Source organism: Armigeres subalbatus, chromosome 1, assembly GCF_024139115.2.
Source record: "Armigeres subalbatus isolate Guangzhou_Male chromosome 1, GZ_Asu_2, whole genome shotgun sequence".
Classification (NCBI taxonomy): Eukaryota; Metazoa; Arthropoda; class Insecta; order Diptera; family Culicidae; genus Armigeres; species Armigeres subalbatus.
In genome coordinates this window covers 265,937,260-265,945,899 of record NC_085139.1, presented here as the reverse complement: position 1 = coordinate 265,945,899, position 8,640 = coordinate 265,937,260, and the positions used below count along the sequence as shown (strand labels likewise).

Here is an 8,640-nt window from a genome sequence, read left to right as displayed (position 1 = left end):
CATTAATTGGAGCCAATTTGGGAAAGATGTGAATTATGAAAACCTTTCAGGAGTTCTGCGCATTTACTTGAATCTTTGTGAACGACCAGAATTACCTATATGTAGTAGAATATCGTAAATTCGAATGTTCTGTTTCTAGAAGTGATTAGGCTTCCAGTAGCTCAGGAACTCATATGGACTTCAAGGATTCACACATGCAGAGATTTTCATACGTTTCTAGGAATTGAAAAAACATTTTTCATATCTGGAATTTTTCGAAGAATGGTCTGGAAGGTCAGGGAAGTCTGGGATTTTTATTTTCAAATTTGAGTCGACACCCTGTTTATGTTTTTGCCTTTATCGTACAACAAAGTTGCACTCCAACAACGAACTTTTTATAGAAGGCCCGGAGACCCTTAGTATTATATTCCAATCGACTCAGCTCGACGACCTGAGCACATGTCTATCCGTCCGTGTGGGTGTGTGTATGTGTGTTTACACGAAACATCCCCATCCCCTATGCAATGCGGCGGAACGGCGACGGAAACGGCAAGATTTGACAGCCCATATATTTTCTGTCCTCCTGGGGCCCTCCTTAGCCGTGCGGTAAGACGCGCGGCTACAAAGCAAGACCATGCTGAGGGTGGCTGGGTTCGATTCCCGGTGCCGGTCTAGGCAATTTTCGGATTGGAAATTGTCTCGACTTCCCTGGGCATAAAAGGATCATCGTGTTAGCCTCATGATATACGAATGCAAAAATGGTAACCTGGCTAAGAAATCTCGCAGTTAATAACTGTGGAAGTGCTTAATGAACACTAAGCTGCGAGGCGGCTCTGTCCCAGTGTGGGGATGTAATGCCAATAAGAAGAAGAAGAAGATATTTTCTGTCAAATTTGCCGTTTCCGTCGCCGTTCCGCTGGTATTGCGTTTGGGCCTTTAGGGCGATGACATACTGACGCGTCGAGCGATACGGCGCGCGTCCAAGCACTCGTAAAGCAGAATATCAGCAAGAGAAATTCTTTTGTATTGGACGCGTTCGCGCACGCACACGCGTGAGTATGTCATCGGCCTTAGACTTCACAGATTTACATGCAACAATTTTTTCCGGTGCAGTATATTCTCTACTTCTTCTATGGCTCCACATTCCAACTGCAATTTGACCTTCTTTTCAACTTAGCATTCTATTAGCATTTCACACACACACAGCGGTAGCAGATAAAGAACGGATAGCTGCGATACAAGTTATGGGCCGATATCCCATACAGGAAGTAGTCGATAGTTCACATGAGGGATTCGTAATCGCCAAAATCAATGGTATCTTTGTATGTTGCTGCTATGCACCGCCAAGGTGGCTTCTAGAGCGATTTAACCAGATGCTGGATGTGCTCACCGATACGCTAATCGGCCGAAATCCAGTAGTTATCGCAGGAGATTCCAATGCCTGGGCAGTAGAGTGGGGCAGGCTAACCAACGAAAGAGGCTACATTTGCTGGAGGCTCTAGCAAATCTGGAAGTTAAACTGTGTAACGAAGGTAACGTTAGCACATTCCGCAGAGACGGTCGGGAATCTGTAATCGATATCACGTTCTGTAGCTTGTGTCTAATGGGGGTTATAAACTGGAGAGTTAGGGAGGATTACACTCACAGTCAGTGGCGCCGGGAGTGGGTGGGACAAGTACGACATGTCCTACGCATGAATTTGCCTGGGTGGGACACACTGTCCTACCCATGATTCTGGTAGGAACATATGAAGTCATTTACTGGCAAGAATCTGTGCGTTATCAAATGGTGATTTCAAAGTTAATCGGAGTCTTTAGAATAATCATAGACGTTTCTGGGATTCTAAAGGAATAGAGTTCTGATTGTTCTTTAGGACTTTAGACGCTTTATAATCCCGATAGCGCTCAGGATGTCTAAAGCAAGGATGTTTTCGATCATTTAGCAATCCGGGCTCGATCATTTAATAGTTTTTCAATAACTCATACCACAGGCTAAATTCCAAAATGTGTTGTACGCTGGACTTTTAGCGTGAAGGTTTTTTCACAACTTTGCCTATCAAGTCATTTTTTGAATTCAACTAAAAACGAAGTTAAAACGCTAGTTGCAATAACTTATAATAGACGATAACAAAATATCAATCATTTAGTTTTAGTTGCTGTAATTAGTGCAAACAACGAACTACTAGGCAGAGTTGCAGAAAACAATCGCACTAGAAGTTCAGCATTCAACACATTTTGGAATTCAGCCTCTGGAATGAATAATAGACACACTTCTAAATGATCGAATACATCTTTGGTTTTGAAGTTTCCCAGTGGTAAAAGAATAGTTACTGAAACTAACAATCAATAATAAATAGATTACGTTAAATGGATTATTAGTAACCCACGTAAAAAGGTTTTCTACAAACTTCGAAAGATTCATTGAAAACTGAAGAACTACAAACAGATCTGTGATGAATTCTGAGCTTCCATAAATATTTTTAGACAATCATACGATTTCTTGAATGTTTGCTTTGTATCGGTAGTTACAAAGGTAATTATTCCTGAATGTTCATTATCAAATAAATTGATTGAGCCCATGAATTAAAAATCAAATAAATTGATTGAACCCATTAAATATTTATACAAATTTCTGTGATCCATGGCCTCAACTGGAAGCTTGGAAAAATGTTTGGTAATCGTAGGAAATCAAACATGTATGTCATGCTTCTGAGCAATCCTTAAATTTTGAAAAACAATATTTGTCCTGAAAATGGTACGGAATTTGTCAAATTATGTACCGTATTCTGTCCGAAAAGATACTTTCAAGTCCTGATTATTTTTAGAACTGATGAAGTTTCTGTAGCAAGGATATCTGTCTCATATTGATATGGATGGACATGGGGCAGTAACTGTTATGCTTGTAGCGGCCATATCGGTAAAATGTGCATCGATTCCGGGCACAAACTCATTAATCTTGTGACAACCGCTACTGCCTTTAAACAGGAGGTCGAGGGTTCGATCGCAAGCTCGTTCCTTTATTAATCTGTTTGTCTTAATTCTTTCTGTGTATAACCGGAAATACCGGAACGAATTCTACTGTTATACCTTCCACACTAACAGTTCCAAAACCTCCCGTGGCAACTATGAGGACGTAGAGTTTTCTGCACCTCTGTGGTAACCGTGGTAACAGATGCAGTTCTTTGTGGAAACGGATGGAAGTGATGCTACTCTCATGCCAAAGTTTAGGCTTGAAACACCCACGAGTTTGTGCGAATCGATTAGATCTAAAGGTTATACCAGAAATCGACCCAAATCGACATTTACAATTTGTCCTACCCACGACTCAGAACGTGGATGCGCCTCTGCTCACAGTGATCACCAGGCCATCCAGTACAGGGTCGGCCAGAGAAACCCTACGTCGATATATAGGATGAATGACATCTTGTGAGAGGATGTGGAAAACGAAGCAATTTGACAAGGCCTTCCTAGTCGAATCACTTCGTGCGGCAAGTTGTAATCTAAACCTAAATGCAGATCTTCCCGTAACACGGTAGATCACTTTGACGTAGTGTGTTGTGGTGTAAGATCTACCAAACAGAGCCCTAAGGTAATCCATTTTCCTAGCTAGGGCAACAAGTTGTGGTAATTAAGGATTCATCGTATTTAGTATTACCAACAGCAGTCTCAGAAATAAAACATAATTAATGTTACCTTGCAGACAGTTGAAGTTCAAGCAATTAGTTTAAAAAAAAACTGGGTACCCGGCCCTAGGCTGAACTGACTGCTGGAAAAATCGAGTTAGGGGTTTAAATTAGGGACGTTCCGATACTTCCGATATATCGGAATATCGATATTTTTGTTTCGATATCCGATATTTTTGTATCGATATTTTGCTTTCAATATATCGGTCATATCGATATTTTTGCTTTCGATATCGATATATTGAATCAGAACAAAGTAACACAAACGAAAATCAATTGCAATGTATTTCGTAAAAGAAAATACTTCAAAATGAATCTGAAATGCCGTATTTTTAATGGAAGATAATTTTTCTCGGTAGTTTTAACAACTCAACACTTTACATTGACGCGCCGTTGTGCAACATCTGTCATACCGCTGGTATTTGAATCCTTATGCGAATTCAATTACAGTCGCCTCTCCACATCTCGATATTGAAGGGACCATCGAGATAGGGAGAGATCGAGGAATGGAAGGAAAATTGAAATGGGTACTACACGGTTAGAAAAAAGTACCTAATTTTAGGTACTTTTTTTCTCTTGCATCTCCTCCCTCTTCCTTTTGTTGTCATAAAATGAAGAGCAAAACCGCTTAACAAGGGCATTAAAGTGTGGGAACCCAACGTTGAGTAATCTCATGTTTGCTAAAGTTAAGTGAAATTTACCTAACTTTTGGTTGTTTCTATTTAAAATTAAGTATATTTTACTTAATATTAAGTGAATTTTACTTAATTTCAAGAAAGAATTACTTAATTTTGGGTTCCCACACTTGGCGGCGCTAGTGTATTGGAAATAACCTGATAGGTCAGGTATCTCAAAATACGGAATTTTTAGAATATTACCTCCTTCTACAAAGTTGTTCGGGTGGTCAAAACCATTATGACCAACGCAGGTTTAGATTAAAATAAACCCGCTTGGTGGCGCTAGTGTATAAGAAATAACCTGCTACGTTAGATATTTCGAAAACTGAAGTTTTAAGAATATTGCCGTATTCCACAAAGTTGTTCGGGTGGTCAAAACCGCAATCAAGTTTAGTTTTAAACACAATCGCTTAGCGGTGCTAGTGTATAAGGAATAAACTGATAGGTTACATATCTCAAAATCTGGAATTTTCAGAATATTCCCATATTCTATAAAGTTACTTGTCATAAGACGAGTTCGTACAATTCAATTTAATTCCACCACTTGGTTGTACCTTTGATAGATACTTATTTCGACTTCTACAGTAAGGCTATCGTCAGTGTCTCGTACTTAACTCGATTCGACTCAACTCGAGCGCCAACGAGTATTGCGGTTTCAAACTAAACTTCTGATTTTGACTACCCTTCTAAATCTTACATAATATCCAACCTAACAGATAATTCGGATAACTTTGTAGAAGATGGCCACTTTCTAACTCTAACGGATTTAGAAATATTTAACCTAACAGGTTATTTCTCATACACTAGCGCCGCTATGCGTATGAATTCCAAACTAAACTATTCTCCATCATAAATGTTATGGCTACCCGAACAACTTTGTAGAAGACAAAATCTTTCTAAGTCTTATAGATCTCGAGATATCCACCTCACTAAATTATTGCATAAAAGCTAGCGCCACGAAGCAGATGTGTGTCTAGCTAATCTGATAATCACAAAATGCATTACGCATATACTTATACTCAATCCAGTTGAAACCCGAAATTGGGTGCTAGCGAAGTTGGATTTTTCTCACAATCCGTACGTTGAACCTAACTTCGGAAGTGGTGCGCTGAATAGCGCTTCGCGATATGAAAACAGCGCACCACTTCCGAAGTTAGGTTTAACGTACGGATTGTGAGAAAAATCCAACTTCGCTATCCCCCAATTCCGGTTTTCAACTGGATTGAGAATATATTAAAAAAGTTGGAGCGAGTTCTGAAAGATTTGAAAATAAATAATTTTTTTCCTGATTTTATTTATTTCCGTGTTCACCTCAATAGCAACCGGGTATTCACCACCGGTGCGAAGCATGATTGCACTTCAACAACCTTGATAGAAACAACCGGTGCGAGAACAAGTGCATAAATAAAATATGAACGCATTACGTTCCTATACTAGACACTCATTTGGATACACATCGGTGGGGATCGTCGAAGATAATTTTTCTCGGTAGCGCGGATGGTGTGAGGAGTGCGCTGCCATCACAAATAGTTTTGGCCAGGAACTAATAACCAGGTTAATTAGTTCCTGGTTTTGGCAACTCGACACTTGTGTAACATCTGTCATGCCGCTGGTTCTTGAATCCTTACGTGAATTCAATTATATATTTGACGTGTTCCTATGAGAAACTTTAGAAATTAGGAAGAGATTTGTGGAAATGGAAATTCAGAAGAATTGGAAAACATATAAAAACTTTCTCTTGAAATTAAAAAAAATCCCCACTAGGAATTTAAAAGAATTCCCTTGAAATATTTCTACAGGTTTACTAAGGAAAATTTTGATTTTTTTTTGCGAAAATTTTGAAGAATGTCCCTGAAAATCGGAGAGAATTTTCTTTTTGAATTTAAAAAAAACTTCCGTGGAAATTCTAAAGAGAGAATTTAAGAATCAGAATAACCAGTGAAGAAGTACAGGAAAAAAATCAGTGGGATTTTAGCAAATTTATCTGAACTTCAGTTGATTTTTTCGAGCAAACGGAAAACAGTAAAAACAGTCGAAAACGCCACCGCTATCGGTTTAAACTACGATGAACGCCGCCGCCGATGATTGTTGGACTGGGACACTCTAGAAGCAGATAGGATTACCCGCATAATTCTGAACCATACTCAGAGCATTACTCAAATCATTTATGATAATAAATAACAATTTCCTTGCCATTCGGAATATTGTTCATTGAAATGATAAGCTAACCGTATCACATACAATTTCAACAGTAAGCTGTATTGTAATTGACAAAACTATTATTTGGGTAATGGGCGGATAAGTATAATTAACATATAAAAAATGGAATTTTCCAGTACATATTTTTCGATGTACATTATGTCTTGCAGGTGTTGTATAATCCTTGTTCCAATAAAAAAATTGTATGAGTAGTAATGCAAGTACAGTATGACCATATAATAAAGAATTTTCGTCGTACTGTAACCTCTACTGTTAGTGTGGACAGGGCATTATGGATTTTTTCTTCGAAATAAAAACATGCCTTTAATTGAACATCTGATTTTATTCAATCATTTTTTTGCGTTTTTAATGGGAAATTGCGGATAAACTATTGCATTTTCTGTCCGAAGCATTTCTTATACTCAGCCGGCTGACTAGCGAGAGTACTGGTTGATCTTGGAGGTGAATGTTGTCTGAAACGATCCCATGATATACATTAAAAATACTAAAATTTTGGGGTTTAATGAGAAGAATACGTACCTATGATGCTTAGCAAACGTTAATGAATGCTACTATTAACCATTTTAGGTTTCCGCCGAGGTTTCTGCTATAGAAATTGCATCTGCAAATGTTCAGCATAGTTATCAAAATTAAACTAATAATCGATCTATTTATTATAATTAACTATGAACTCACCTAATTTTCAATCACTCATATTCAATAATAAACACAGAAGCTCACACATAAGAGGAGAAAAACGGACTTACAAATTAAGATAACAAATTACTCGCGCGTTTATTTTGACCAAGTCCAACATTGTTGTCGCAGTGGAAAAGGTTCTGCACATTCTTTTTTTGTGACGCACACATTATTAACTAACTAGAACGAATATCGTAGTTTAATCATTGGAAAATACAAAATTGCGATGTGTGCGTGGCTTTATGATGAATTCATGTTTCCAATAAATGATACATAATTATTGAAAAGTGCTGGTCTATATCTTGACTGTTTCCATAATAGTTCTAATTCAGTTTGGTATCTTTTTTGACAAACTAGTACCGGCATTGAAGTATATGAAATTGTAACAAAATGGTTTATCGTATTTTAATTGCATGTGGTAACGTGAATTAATTATTATATATGGTGCAAATTGAAGCAAATTGTGAAATCAAAATATAAATCGATGATAACATGAATTGTAACAATATTACTTAATTCATTTGAATCATATCAACTTCACAGTAGACTGTTTTCTATTATGCGGGATAGGTAATAGAAAATAAGGCATTTCTAATAATTATTGTAAATGACGAATTTCGCGCCAACCCTTCTATGGGGCTGGCAACACCTTCTCAGAATCGAATGAAACTTGGTGGGCATAAAGATATGGTATTTCTAAGCCGCTCTGCATACTTAGTTTTTTCAAAAATTGTCAAGAGTAACATTTGACGAGGGCCTAATTTTTTTTCATTGATTTGAAAAAAATCGATGTAACTTTAAAAATACAATACCTACAAAAAAGTGTTGTATGGCAGACTGTCGCGAAATTCCCAGAAGTTTTTTGGAAAAATATCCAAAAAATGGAAAACCGCTTTCTACACTGAACAAAATTAGTTTTTAAAATTAAAATCGATATTACAAAAATACCTCATCTCAGAAATCGATGAAATTTTTTCTGCGGATAGGTATTTTAATTATCTAACTTTTCTAGGAATAATGTTCCTGTGACATATTCAAGGAAAAAAGTTTTACTGACAAAAACTTGTTTGATGTCCATGTTGAGTGAAAATTTATCAGCGTGTTTCATGCCTACAGCGCCAAATGTAGGTTCAGCAGCCTATCATCAACCAACGACACATTTTGGACGTATAAAAATTTGTGTAGGAAGCAATTTAGCATAATCTAACATTGAAGTGGACCAACAACAGAAAAACTTTTTTTCCTTAAATATGTCACAGGATCATTATTCCCAGAAAAGTTGGATAATTAAAATACTTATCTGCAGAAAAAATTTCATCGATTTCTGAGATGAGGTTTTTTTGTAATATCGATTTTAATTTTTTAAACAATTTTTCTTCAGTGTAGTAATCGGTTTTTTATTTT

The 8,640-nt window shown here is 37.2% G+C and overlaps 1 long non-coding RNA gene across 1 annotated transcript; it reads right to left on the bottom strand.

Moving 5' to 3' along the window:
• Positions 1-6,860: 6,860 nt before the first annotated feature.
• LOC134213639 (uncharacterized) lies at positions 6,861-7,158 on the bottom strand. Its single transcript, XR_009979498.1, has 2 exons — positions 7,078-7,158; positions 6,861-7,010 (listed from the first exon to the last, which is right to left on the bottom strand). It is a non-coding gene; the product is annotated as an uncharacterized LOC134213639 (long non-coding RNA).
• Positions 7,159-8,640: the final 1,482 nt, after the last annotated feature.